The sequence below is a fragment of the Sus scrofa genome, chromosome 3, assembly GCF_000003025.6.
Source record: "Sus scrofa isolate TJ Tabasco breed Duroc chromosome 3, Sscrofa11.1, whole genome shotgun sequence".
In the NCBI taxonomy this organism is placed as follows: domain Eukaryota; kingdom Metazoa; phylum Chordata; class Mammalia; order Artiodactyla; family Suidae; genus Sus; species Sus scrofa.
This window is the reverse complement of record NC_010445.4, coordinates 51,847,970-51,862,129: the sequence shown is the minus strand read 5'-3', so window position 1 is coordinate 51,862,129 and position 14,160 is coordinate 51,847,970.

The following is a 14,160-nucleotide window of genomic DNA, read 5'->3' as shown; positions in this document are numbered from 1 at the left end:
TGTCAGATTTGTTGGCATACAATTGTTCATAGTATTCTTTCATGATTTTTTGTATTTCTGTATTATCTGTTGTGACTTCTCCTTTCTCATTTCTTATTTTGTTTATTTGGGTTTTTTCTCTCTTCTTCTTAGTGAGTCTAGCCAAACGTTTGTCAATTTTGTTTACCTTTTCAAAGAACCAGCTCTTGGTTTTATTGATTTCTTTGATTTTTTTAATCTCTGTTTCATTGATTTCCTCTTTGATTTTATGATTTCCTTCCTTCTGCTGAATTTAGGTTTGTTTGTTCTCCTTTTTTAAATTCATTTAGGTGTGGGTTAAAGTTGCTGATTTGAGATTTTTCTTCTTTTTTGAAGAAGGCCTGTATTGCTATGAATTTCCCTCTGAGCACTGCTTTTGTAGCATCCCATAGATTTTGAGTGGATGTATCTTCATTATCATTTGTCTCGAGGTATTTTTTAATTTCCTTTTTGATTTCCTCATTGAATCCTTGGTTTTTTTAGTAGCATGTTGTTTAGTCTCCATGTAGTAAGTTTTTTCTCATTTCTTTTCCTGTGGATGATTTCTAGTTTCATGCCATTGTGGTCAGAGAAGATACTTGAAATAATTTCTATATTCTTAAATTTACTGAGGTTAGCTTTGTGCCCCAGTATGTGCAATTCTTGAGAATGTTCCATGTGTACTTGAGAAGAATGCGTATTATGATTTTTTTGAATGTACTGAAAATGTCAATTAAGTCTAACTTCTCTATTGTGTCCTTTAGGATCTCTGTTGCCTTATTGATTTTCTGTCTAGAGGACCTGTCCATTGATGTGAGTGGGGTGTTAAAGTCTCCTCCTATGATTGTATTCCCATCGATTTCTCCTTTTATGTCTGTTATATTTGTTGTAGGTATCTAGGTGATCCTATATTAGGGGCATATATATTGATGATTGTAGTATCCTCTTCTTAGATGGATCCTTTAACCATTAAATAGTGTCCTTCTTTGTCTTTCTTTGTGGCCTTCGTTTTAAAGTCTGTTTTGTCTAATAGGAGTACTGCAACTCCTGCTTTCCCGTCTGTCCATTGGCACGAAATATCTTTTCCCATCCCCTCACTTTCAATCTATATGTGTCCTTTGCTGTAAAGTGAGTTTCTTGTAGACAGCAGATTGACGGTTTTTGCTTTTTTATCCAATATGCCACTCTATGTCTTTTGATTGGAATATTTATTCCATTGACATTTGAGGTGATTATTGATAGATACGTATTTGTTGCCATTTTAAACCTTTTTTTTTCCAGTTGATTATATGTTTCTCTTTTCTTCTTTTCTTTTTTGGGTTGGATGGTTTCCATTTATTTTATGCTTGAGTACTTTTTTTTCCAGTTTTTGTGAGTGTAATGTTTGGTTTTGATTTGTGGTTGCCCTGTTTTTCAAGCAAGTAAAGCCCTTCCTATATCTGCTTGCTTTTGCCTGATAGTCATATAGGCTCAGATACATCATTAAAATAAAAAAAAAAGAATCTATATTTTCTTACTTTCCTTCCCCACATTGTATGATTTTGATATCTTTTTTTATATATACACATCTTCATGTTTAGATCTATATGCTGGCTTATTAGAGTGATTGCTTTCCAATTGTGGTCTCCTCCATCCTAATTCTTCTTTTCTTTTTTTCTCTCTCTCTCTTTTTTAATTTAGAGAAGCCCTTTAAGTATTTCTTTTAGAATGGGTTTAGTATTGCTGTACTCTTTTAGCTTTTGTTTATTGGAGAAATTCTTTATTTCCCTTTCTAATTTAAATGATATTCTTGCTGGATACAGCATTCTAGGTTGCAAATTTTTTTCCTTTCAGCTCTTTATTTTTTTTTTTTTTTTTTTTTGTCTTTTTGTCTTTGTTGTTGTTGTTGTTGCTATTTCTTGGGCCGCTCCTGCGGCATATGGAGGTTCCCAGGCTAGGGGTTGAATCGGAGCTGTAGCCACCGGCCTACGCCAGAGCCACAGCAACGCGGGATCCGAGCCACGTCTGCAACCTACACCACAGCTCACGGCAACGCCGGATCGTTAACCCACTGAGCAAGGGCAGGGATCGAACCCGCAACCTCATGGTTCCTAGTCGGATTCGTTAACCACTGCGCCACGACGGGAACTCCCCTTTCAGCTCTTTAAATATATCTTGCCACTCCCTTCTGGCCTGTAGTGTTTCTGTAAAGAAATAAGCTGATAGCCTTATGGGGGTTCCCTTATAATTAATGCTTTGTTTTTATTTTGCTGCCTTTAGAGTCCTCTCTTTATCTTTAACTTTTGCCATTTTTATTATAATATATCTTGGTGTGGGCCTGTTTGGGTTCAGCTTGCTTGGGACCCTTTGTGCTTCCTGTATCTTGATATCAGTATGCTTTAGATTTGGATAGTTTTCAGCCATAATTTCTTCAAATATATTTTCAATCCCCTTTTCTTCTTCTTTTCCTTCTGGAATTCCTATTATGTGTAGATTGGCCTGCTTTATATTATCCCATATGTCTCTTATATTGCTTTCATGTTTTGATCATTTAGTTTTCTGTCTGCTGTCCTGATTGGGTGATTTCCATTATTCTATCTTCCATGTCACTAATTCATTCCTCTGTATTATTCATTCTGGTCTTTATTGCCTTAAGCTCAGTTTGTATCTCTGCAAATGAATTTTCTATGGCTCCTCCTTATATTTTCTAGTTCATTTCTAAAGGAATGTGCATTTCTGTTAATATCCTCTCTTAATTCCATTAGTATTTTCAGTACCTCCCTTTTGAACTCAATGTCTGTCAGACTACAAAGGTCTGTTTTATTGTTGTCTGCTTTAGGTGAATTCTCCTGTTTCTTTAACTGGGAATGGTTTCTGTCCTAATTCATCTTGCTTGTGTTTTTCTTTTTCTGTGAGTTTGGGGAAGCCAAACTGTAGTCTTGTAAGGCTACTTCTATGCAAAAATGTTCCTTTGTATTTTGGGGTGGTTACTATTTATTTTTGGTGTGGGAGTTTGAATATTTGCTGTCTCTTTCTTTTGTGTGGGAAGGCTGTTTTTCCCAAGATGCTCAGTGAGTTTTCAGGGAAAAGGAGGCAATGGGTAGGATCAGCAGTCAGTGCCTGTGTTGGGCTCTCAATAGAAGAAAGGACCTGCAGGAAGGTGGCACAGGCTACTCCCAGTTGCAGGGCCCTGGGAAGTGGTAATAAGCTCTAAGCAGATCTTCAAGTTCACCAGAGCATTTGGCAATAGCAACAGGATGGTGCTTGAGTGCCCAGAGAAGTGAGAGCAACAGCAGCTTATATTGATTGCAATGCCCTCCTCTGAGGTGATTGGAACAGCAGGTGGTGCCTGTTCAGGGACCCCTATTGGGAGCAGGCCATGACCATCTCTATAGTCAGTGATAACTGCAGTGGTTTGCCCCCACCATCTGTAGACCATGCATGAAGAAACCCATCACACTTAGCCCACATATGAGGTGTTATAAAGTGTGCAGGATCCTGGGAATTGACAGAGATCAGACATGTGGGTACTGCCTGGAACATTTGGCAGTGGCAACAGCAGGGCAGGCATGTTCTCAGAGGTGCAAAAGCACCAACAGGTGGTTTTTGGTCACAATGCCCTCCTCTGTGGTTCCCTTTGGGTGAATGGGGCTGCAAGTGATTTTGTTCAAGTATCTCCAATGCCAGTGGGCCATGCCCACCTCTGGAATCAGGGATAGCTGAGGTGGTTTGCCCCTGCCGCCTCCTGCAGACCATGCAAGAAGCACCCTGTCCCATTTAGGCCACACAGGGGGTGCTGCACCAGTTGCTCCTAGTTGTAGGGTCTTGGGAAAGGACAGTGACCAAGTGTCTGTGGGTCACCCAGAGCATTTGGCAGTGACAGCTGCAGGATGGGTGTGTTCCCAGGGGAGTGAGAGCAACAGTGTATGGTGCTTGGTTGCAATGCCCTCTTTTTTTCTTTTTTGGCAACCCCTGAGGTGACTGGGGTCGCTGGTGGATCCCATTCACAGGCTCCCAGTGGTGGCAAGCCACGCCTCCTTCTGGCCTCTGAGACAACCACTGCAGTTTGCCCCTGCCACTTGTGGATCATGCAAGAGGCACCACGTCATGCTTAGCCCCCTTATGCCCTTAGCCCACACAATAGGTGGGCCACTGGTAGCCTGCACAAGAAGTGCCTAATCTCCCTTAAAAGAGCAAGAGGCTTCTCGAAGCCTGTAGCCTCTGCAGAGTGGCCCTGCCCTCTAAGCCCACAGGCATGCACATGCTCCAACAAAGGGAGTTTCCTATGTCGGCCCACCCCTCCTCCTCTCCCCTCCCCAACAATGGATCCTAGCCTCTCCTGCGGGTCCAAACCTTCTCCCGTGCCCTCTGCCATGGCATTACCCTCCTTAGCCCATGGAACACTGCTCCTTAGCCCCTCATACCATCCCCAGTTCTCTCCCTGGGACTGACCTCCCGAGCATGAGTCTCAAAGCCCAGCCCCAGCCCAAGCATCAGGCTGTGGTATCTGGGAGGTGGTTCAGATGGTCTGTGTGGCTCTCGCTCTGCTTTGCTGTTCTCAGTCCAGCTAGTATGCTTTACTTGGTGACTCTGAGGTCCTGCTGACTCAGCCAATCTTTCGTCAGTTAGGCCGCTTCCAAGGAGGTGGGTTCCTTTTCTCCTTCACAGCTCCCTCTCGAGAATGCTAGTCCCATCCTGATTCCTTTTCTCTCTCTTTTTCTCTTTTGTTCTACCCAGTTATGTCAAGAGTTTCTTGCCCTTTTTGGAGGTTTAAGTTCTTCTGCCAGCATTCAGTTGATGTTCAGTGCGAGTAGTTTTTTACATGTAGGTGTGTTTTGTTGATGTGTTTGTGGGAGAAGGTGTGTGTGACCTGTTACTCCTCTGCCATCTTGCTCCACCTCCCCCCTGAAAATTCTTTATAATGCCTAATCCAGTGCCTCACCCAAAGTAGGGGCTCAGTAAACTTTAATTTACAGACTCTCCAAATGGTGATGAAAATTCCACATAGACATCCCCTATATGAATCTCTTGTACACCCAAGGGAAGCCAGCATCTGTGTATTTGTTTATTTCCCCTTGTTTTAGTAATAATAATGATCATTTTTCTTCTCCCCATCTCTTTTTAATAGCTGATAAGCAAAACACCTACTACATGCTTGCAGGATTTAGCACACTATTATTGCTAATCAATGTCTTCATGATAATTCTGAAAGTGTTCTGGATTGAGATTATTCTGCTCTGGAGAGACATAGCTAGACCTTACAAAACTAGGAATGGTAAGTTTCAAGTTTTCTTCCAAAGAATTTTCTCTAATGGCTGTTGGTTGCTTTTCGAATAATCTCTTAACAGTTATGCTACTAAACCCAGATTCTCTCTTACTGGCTAGAACATCATCAATAAATCTTTCTGAGCCCACTCACAGGACGCTTTCCATCCACCCTTGTCGCTCCTCAGGATTCTGAGATTCACCTCAACAGCCTAATTTTCTTCCCAGTAGATTGCTATTCATACTGAATCCCCAATAACAGAATCTTCTCCAAGCCCAGAAAAGGCATTTTGGGAAATGTGTATTGGTAAAATTTTGTGGAAGTCAAAACATTAACAAAGTTGTTTCTGTTCTCCAGAAATGAACAGGTTAGAAAGGTCCATCAAAATGCAGGTGCATTTTACCAGAAACCCTGTTCCATAAAGCGCCTTACCTAGAATTGTGCACATATGTACACACATGACGGTAGATGCCATTCTTTCATTTGAAGGCAGACATACTTTTGATCTTCCATCTGGGTCATTCAGCTAGAGCTGATTGCTTGATCTGTGGGAAATTCAGATCCGTTAAAAACTTCTACTCTTTCATCACATTAGCCTTTAGCATTTGTACTTCCCCATGCGGAAAACAAATGATAATATTGACATCTGCCTGGCACAGCAGAGAGCCCCTTATCCATGGCAATCCATACTTATTAATAGATTATTAGTCAAACTTGACAATAAGCTAAACTAGTCAGGGTCTTGCCTGTTGTCTATCATTCACTCTGAGATAATAGAAAGGAGACCTTTGGAACTAAGACTTGTTTCTGATGACATTTTGTGGCAGTAGATTGTTGTCACCATTTCTGGATTCTAGGATATTTGGGGGAATGAGATGCATTCACCAATAACCAAAAAACTCCCTAAAAAATGTTTACCGAGAGCCCAAATTTTAGGACCAAGCAATAAAGTTGTGTTTCTTTTTCTCATGTTCAGATGGAAAGATCTACGATGCTTATGTAATCTATCCACGGAACTGCAGAAACAGTCAGGAGGGGGTTAGCCCTGTGGAGTCCTTTGTTCACCAGATTCTGCCTGACGTTCTTGAAAATAAATGTGGCTACAACTTATGCATTTATGGGAGAGATCTACTCCCTGGAGAAGGTAAAACTCTCAACATACATAGGGAACAGAAATTCACATTCATCAGAAGGCTAAGTGATAGGTGGCCTTATCTCTACTTTGGATCAGGAGCTTCAATCATTATTCAGATCTTAAGACTAGAGCTTTTAAATATTTCTCCTGGAGTTCCCATCGTGACTCAGCGAAACTGAATCTGACTAGCATCCATGAGGTTGCAGGTTCGATCCTTGGCCTCGCTCAGTGGGTTAAGGATCTGGCATTGCTGTGAGCTGTGGTGAAGGTTGCAGATGATGTGGTTCAGATCCTGCGTTACTGTGGCTGTGGTGTAGGCCAGTAGTTACAGCTCCAAGTCGATCCCTAGCCTGGAAACATCCATATGCCTTGGGTGTGGCCCTAAAAATTAAAAAAAAAAAATGTCTCCAGAAGGAGATGGTATCTCCTTCTTTGGACCTTCCTTCATCACCACCTGGATCTTAAGATCCTCACAGTTGTGTCAGTGATGTGAAGACAAGCTGAGGCATCCTTACTTGTGGATTTAGCAGAGCCCTGACGTTAATTTACATCCACCACTAGGACAACTGACATCTCTATTCTCTCTAGAAAATTTGAAGGAGGACTTCAAAAAAGAATTTTGTTCTACTCTTCAGAGGCATTGGCAAAAATATGTGAGAGGACTCAGAAAGTCTTTATGATTTTCCTTATGAATTTCTATTCTCATGAGGACAAATAGCAGTGTGTCTTCTGTTTAATTTTTTTCACTGTTCCTGGAGTTTTATTTTTTTATTGTTATTTCCCCAATACAATTTTTTTTCTACTGTACAGCATAATGACCCAGTTATACATAACATGTATACATTCTATTTTCACACATTATCATGCTCTATCATAAGTTATTAGACATAGTTCTCAGTGCTACACAGCAGGATCTCATTGCTAATCCATTCCAAAAGCAATAGTTTGCTTCCACTAACCCCAAGCTCCAAATCCATCCCACTCCCTCCCCCTCCCCCTTGGCAACCACAAGTCTATTCTCCAAGTCCATGAGTTTCTTTTCTTTGGAAAGGTTCATTTGTGCCTTATATTAGATTCCAGATGTAAGTGGTATCATATGGTATTTGTCTTTCTCTTTCTGACTTACTTCACTCAGAATGAGAGTCTCTAGTTCCATCCATGTTGCTGCAAATGGCATTATTTCATTCTTTTTTATGGCTGAGTAGTATTCCATTGTGTATATGTACCACATCTTCCTAATGCAATCATCTGTCAATAGACATTTTGGTTGTTTCCATGTCTTGGCTATTGTGAATAGAGCTGCAGTGAACATGCAATAGACATTTTGGTTGTTTCCAGGTCTTGGCTATTGTGAATAGAGGTGCATGTGTCTTTTTTAAGGAGAGTTTTGTCTGGATATATGCCCAAGAGTGGGATTGCAGGGTCATAAGGTAGTTCTATGTATAGTTTTCTAAGGTACCTCCATACTGTTCTCTATAGTGGTCATACCAGCTTACATTCCCACCAACAGTGCAGGAGGGTTCCCTTTTCTCCGCACCCCTCCAGCAATTGTTATTTGTGGACTTATTAATGATGGCTATTCTGACTGGTGTACGACGGTATCTCATGGTAGTTTTGATTTGCATTTCTCTAATAATCAGTGATGTTGAGCATTTTTTCTTTTTCTTAATATCTGTAACTGACATCATGTGCTTTTGAGAGTTGGGTCACAATTTCAGCATTTCAGTCATCCTCCTTCTTTCCCTCCATATGTATAAGTACCTATGAACCCTCCTTCTGACTTTTCTGGAATTTCTCAGGGAACAGAAAGCATTCAGAGTGTGTGTGAGGCAGGGCCATGATGAAGGTGAAGTCCTCTGAAGATAATGTGAGTTTGAACTGGCAGTGAGTTTAAAGTGGCATGCCTACAGAAAAGAGGGGTTAAATTGCCTATGGAATTAAAAGTACACAAGACTGGTGAATCTGGTTTTTCCTGGAATATCTGGGTAATGTTAATGGTCTAGTACTGGCTTGAGAGACAGGCAAAGTGCACAGTTCAGGAAAATGTAACTCACATCTCTCCTGAGGCTCTCTTCTCCCTCCAGCTCTCCCCACTGGGTACCCATGCGAGTAGAGAGTGATGTCATGGTACTCAGATGCTCTTTGCATGTTACAGATTGGCTCAAGAGTCTGTGGAGATTCTAATTTTTTGTGATGTCACACCAGGTGCTACATTGGGCCGCAAGCTCTCCATCTGTCCTTTCTTAGATCCTCCAATCCTGTGTCTAGTTACAACTCTCCCCAGACAAGCGTGAGTGCCCAAACCTGTGTTGTTTTTATTCTGCTGTTTTTCACTTGGAAAGATGTCCAACCTCCTGTCTTGCAACTGTATCCCTGATCTTACCTCAACTGTAAAATAAAATCCAACAAAACAACACCAAACTTTACTCTTCCCTTGGAAAAAGTTTATGACTGGCCCATGCAGGGTATTTCTTCCCATAAGTTACCTTCCATTTGCTCCTTCAAATCCATTCTGCACCCCCTCCATCCAGTGGCCCAGGTGGCTGGTCCTTATGGAAGCCATCACCGCCTTGCCCTCTGTTCCACACTGGGCTTGGCCAATGGGAAGCACTGGCAGACACTCAGAGGGCAGGGCACCTCCCTGTCCCCATTGGGTGGGGTCACCTGGGTAGCTGTGCTCCTCTGCTGGAGCACCAGATCCTGGCATCTGGCCCTCCTCAGCCTGGTACACGAACTTGGGTTCCACAATCTCTCTCTCCCCTTCATACCTGGAGGGTGGTCTCATCTCCAGCTGTGGGGTCCTGAAAATCTCCCATTGATTTCTTATGGTTCTGCTCACATCCTCTATAAACTGTCTTTTCATTAAATTCTCTTTAGTTATTGCCTTTGAGTGTACCGAGCTTTCTGTTAGGATTCCGGATGACACAAGGTCTCTGTCTGGCACTATTTCACATCTATTTCCTGTTTCAGACCACGAGGACTAGCGGTCTTTAGCCCCCACTCTCTAAGAACATCTTGAGTTGTTATGTTTGGGGTTGTACTTCCTTAATCATGCCGTTCCCCCCTTGCTGGGAGAAATAGGTGTTTTGCATGTTCTATGTCCACCCAGAAGTTCAGTGAAATCACAGTGGAGTTGATGCTCCATAAACACTGATTTGATAAAGGAATCCAATCTTCTTTAAGGTTTTTTTCAGTCTGGATCAAGTAGGCTTCTAAAATAGAACTATTGGCTTCTAAAATAGAACTATAAGTGGATCCAGGGCTGCCTAGAGGCTTTAATCAGTTCAGAGAGGTCCCGAGCTTGCACTCCTTGATAAGAGATTTAAAACTCTAAGTCCATTTACAACATGTTAGCACATTTTCTAAGAATATAGTGTGTAGCCAGTGACCCTGAATTCCAAGTCCCCTGTTCTATATCTCTATGTGCCCATTGAACTGATGGACTCTATTCAGTTAGGCCTGCCCTGCCTGGGAGCGGAGAGAGCTTGGGGCTGATATTCTCCTAGTGAGAGGGGTGTGTGTTGTCTTAGCCCTTTCATCATGTCTTTTATTACCAGATACAGTCACTGCAGTGGAAACCAGCATCCAGAAGAGCAGGCGGCACATTTTCGTCCTGACTCCTGAGATCATACACAGCAAGGAGCTAGCCTATGAGCAGGAGATTGCCTTGCACAGCACCCTCATCCAGAATGACTCCAAGGCCATCCTCATCGAAATGGAGGCCCTGTGCCCACCTGGTGGACTACAGTTTGGGGAGCTCCAAGAGTCCCTCCAGCACCTCATCAAAGTGCAGGGGACCATCAAGTGGAGGGAAGACCATGTGGCCAACAAACACTCCCTGAATTCCAAGTTCTGGAAGCAGGTGCGGTACCACATGCCTGTGCCAAGCAGACTTCCAAGAAAAACTCCCAGCTCCAAGGCCCTGAGTGCCCAGGAGTAGCCCCGCTTGCTTTGACAGCTAACACACCCTGTTTTGTGGCTTCAACCTCCTCCCAGCTGGGTCTCGCTGCTATACCAAACACTGGGAGCTGAGGCTCCAGAAATAGGAATGTGGAGGGTATTGAGACCTCAGGTTCCATGTACTAACTTTACTTCCCTTTCTCTGATTCTGGGTGGATGCAAAAAGCATCCTCATTCATCCTGAAGTCCCCTCTGCCCATCTCACACTCCTTCCCATTTCCTTGGCTAGTCCTTCTCCATTGTGGCCCAGCATCTTCTCACTGCTTCCTTCTCTCTCTCCTGCTCGTTTTCCCTCATTGATATTCTACATTTTGACCACACTGAAAGTTTTCAATTTTCATGGAATCTTGAATAACATTCAGATTCCCTCAAGCTCCACATTGGTACTAAACCTTGTTCACAACATGCCAGAATGTATTAGATTTTATTTGGTCAGAGGCTTAAGCTTTATCATCCCAATATTGCCAGTTTTGTTGGAGTACCTTACTCAATTACCCAATTGACATTATAATCAAAATTTTTTTTCAGTTCTAGAATTTCTTTCACATATTTTTATTCTCTTTAAAAAAATTTTCTCACCATAAAAGTTATAGAAGGACCAGAAAATATGAAAGAAAAAGTAATAGAATATTCATAAATGCCTTGCCTTAAGATTATTAATTTAAAATTTTGGTAAATTTGCATTTAAAATTTTTTAATTCATATTTAAATTTATCATTTATACTGTTGTGATTACACAGTGTGTAGTTTTCACATTTTTTTCTGCTTTCATGATAAAAGCATTTGACCTATCATTTAAGTTTAACATTTTACAATATTCATAGTATTCCATCTCATGGTTATGCTACTGATGACATGCCTAATTATTTATTGTTGGATAGCTAAGTTATGTCCAATTTAAATAGCCATCTTTATAAATCATTCTCTAATGACCATACCAGTACATCTTCTATCTCCCAATTAAAGCATCTTTTTTTTTTTAATTTGAGAAGCTTGGTTTGTTGTAACCTTTATATGAAATGAGTAGCACATTTTGGCAGAACAGCTTTGGTAAAACGGAAGTTAATTTGCACAGTCAAGGCCACTACCATCAATTCCTTAGTGTTCACAGGCCTTCAGGGGCTTTAGAACACACCATAGCTAAGACAGAGCTGCCTCAGGCTGGGAGTCCTGTCGGAACTCAGATTTTGCACATGGCTGGAGATCTTACCCTCAACAGAGCTGCTAGTAAATTGTATGCTTTTGTATTTAACTGCGAAAGAAAACTGTGCTCCAGACCCTTGGCAGGAAGTATAACCTTGAACTCTCTGTCTTTTAACACCTTGCAGAATCTCACCTGAAAAGAAGTCATATTTCTGGAAGGTTGCCTGAAGGATCTATAGTTACCCATGCCTCTAGATACACTATAATCTAAATCTATACACCCAGGATTGGCATTGCCAGATAAAATATAAGACATCAGTTAAAGTTGAACTCAGAGGATGAAATTTCATCTGAAATGGATCCGAAATTCAAATTTGGCTGAGGGTCTTAGATCTTTCTTGGCTACTTCTAGTTAACCTTCCCTAGTCTTATTGTGCTTTTATGTGGTGACATCTGATTTTACTGAAATACTAAAAATTTATCCAATGAAAATGATGCTATGTAGTTGATTGATTAAAATGATAGAACTTGGAATCAAGAAGTCATGGAGTTCTCACTGTGGCATAGTGGGTTAAGAACTTGACTGCAGCAGCTCTGTTCACTGAAGAGGTGCAAGTTAGATCCCCGGCCAGGCGCAGTGGATTAAAGGATCTGGCTTTGCCACAGAGGTACTGTAGGTTGCAGTCACAGCTCAAATTCAGTCCCTGCCCTGGGAACTTCCATATGCCCAGGGTGCAGCCATAAAATTTAAAAATAAACAAACAAACATATCATTCTCTACTATCAACCAGCTGTGTGACCACAGAAAATTATTTATCTACTCCAAAACTGAGTTAACTTAGGCAAAATAAGAATAATAATTCCAAATACTTTGTACTTCTATGCTAATCAAATGGAAAAACAAAGTATTTAAACCATGTGAGAATTCAATAAATGACAACAGTTGTTAAAACATTTCACTGTGCTTCTTGTAATATGGATTATATTCTATGTTCTCTCTCAGTGAGGACCTCTCAAGAATAAATTCTGTCCAGACTTACTATCAGGAAGAGATGTGCCTTTATTCCTGCTTCTCCACTCACCTAAAAGAGGTGTTTTTGACTTATGAACATAAGAAATGTTGGAACTGATTTTATTTCCTTATTTACATTAGCTACTCAAAAGCACAGAGCCAAATTTGAGATCTTTCTACAGCAACTATATAGGCTATCAAAACAAGGGTTTTATAATAATCTTTTCTCTAGCTCATAATAATTTTGTCTTCAATTTGCCCCTCCCATATTTCTTTTTTAAATGTATTTTATTAAAAAAAAATTTGTCTTTTGGTCTTTTCTTGGGCTGCACCTGCGGCATATGGAGGTTCCCAGGTTAGGGGTCGAATTGGAGCTGCAGCCACCAGCCTACACCACAGCCACAGCAAAGCCAGATCTGAGCTGTGTCTGCAACCTATACCACAGCTCATGGCAACGCCGGATCCCTAACCCACTGAACAAGGCCAGGGGTCAAACCTTCAACCTCATGGTTCCTAGTTGGATTTGTTCCCACTGTGCCATGATGGGAACTCCAATTTATTTAAAAATTTTATTAGAGTATATTTAATTTACAATGTTGTGTCAATTTTGGCTGAACAGCAAAGTGACCTCATCATACACATACATATATTCCCTTTCTTGCATTATCTTCCATCAAGGTCTATCTCAAGAGAATGGATGTAGTTCTCTGTGCTATACAGTAGGACCTCATTGCTTATCCATTGTAAATGTAATAGTTTGCATCTACTAACCCCATCCCACTCCATCTCCCCTACCCTGGAAAACCAAGTCTGTTCTCTCTGTCTGTGAGTCTGTTTCTGTTTTGAAGTTGGTTCATTTTTTTTTTTTTTTTTGGTCTATGGTATTAGTTCCTTTTGCAAGTATTCAACAAACATCTACATTTTCTGAACTTGTGCTGAGTATTTCTTTGGGAGGGGTAGGGAGAGGAAGGATACAGTTGAGCAAGGCATATACTTATTTACTTTATGGAATTTGGAGTCCCCTTGTGGGAACTTGGAAGAGGAAACACTTCAGAGAATACAAACAGGATTGGTGTCAGGAAGAACTCTGACACTGCTCAGCTCTTTTCTCCATCGTTTCTTTTTCCAAACTTACACACAACCTCCCAAGTCACCTGAGCTCCCTGGACCTCAGTTTCTATAACTGAGAAATGGGAGGATGGAGAAGAAGAGCTGTGAGGGCTTTCTCAGCTCCGACAGCCCGTGTTTCCAAGATGCACCCTCACAGAGAGGTGGGGGAACTGCCAGGAGACCTAGCTTCTTGTGGTTGCGAGGCCACCTTCCTCACTGTTTCTTCTCTGTACAGTGAAAGTAAGAGATGCTCCATCTTCCACACAAGTCGAGTGAATGAAATGACTTCAGCTAAAACTTGTTGGGTGTCTACTTATGATCATGGTGAAAATTCCCCTGAATTATAAGATCACCAAGAATTATTTTTAATCAAATCAAACTTGCCTATGATAAAACTCAGAGCCTGAGTGATGAGTTGTGTAGTTATCATACCTGTGTAGTTATCACCCACCCCCAACAAGAAAGAAATATTTCCTTCACCCTGGAAAGACTCCTCCTGCCATTTCTCAGTCAATCCCTCTCATTTCTCAAAGGATTAGTCTTTTCAGATCTTGGAAG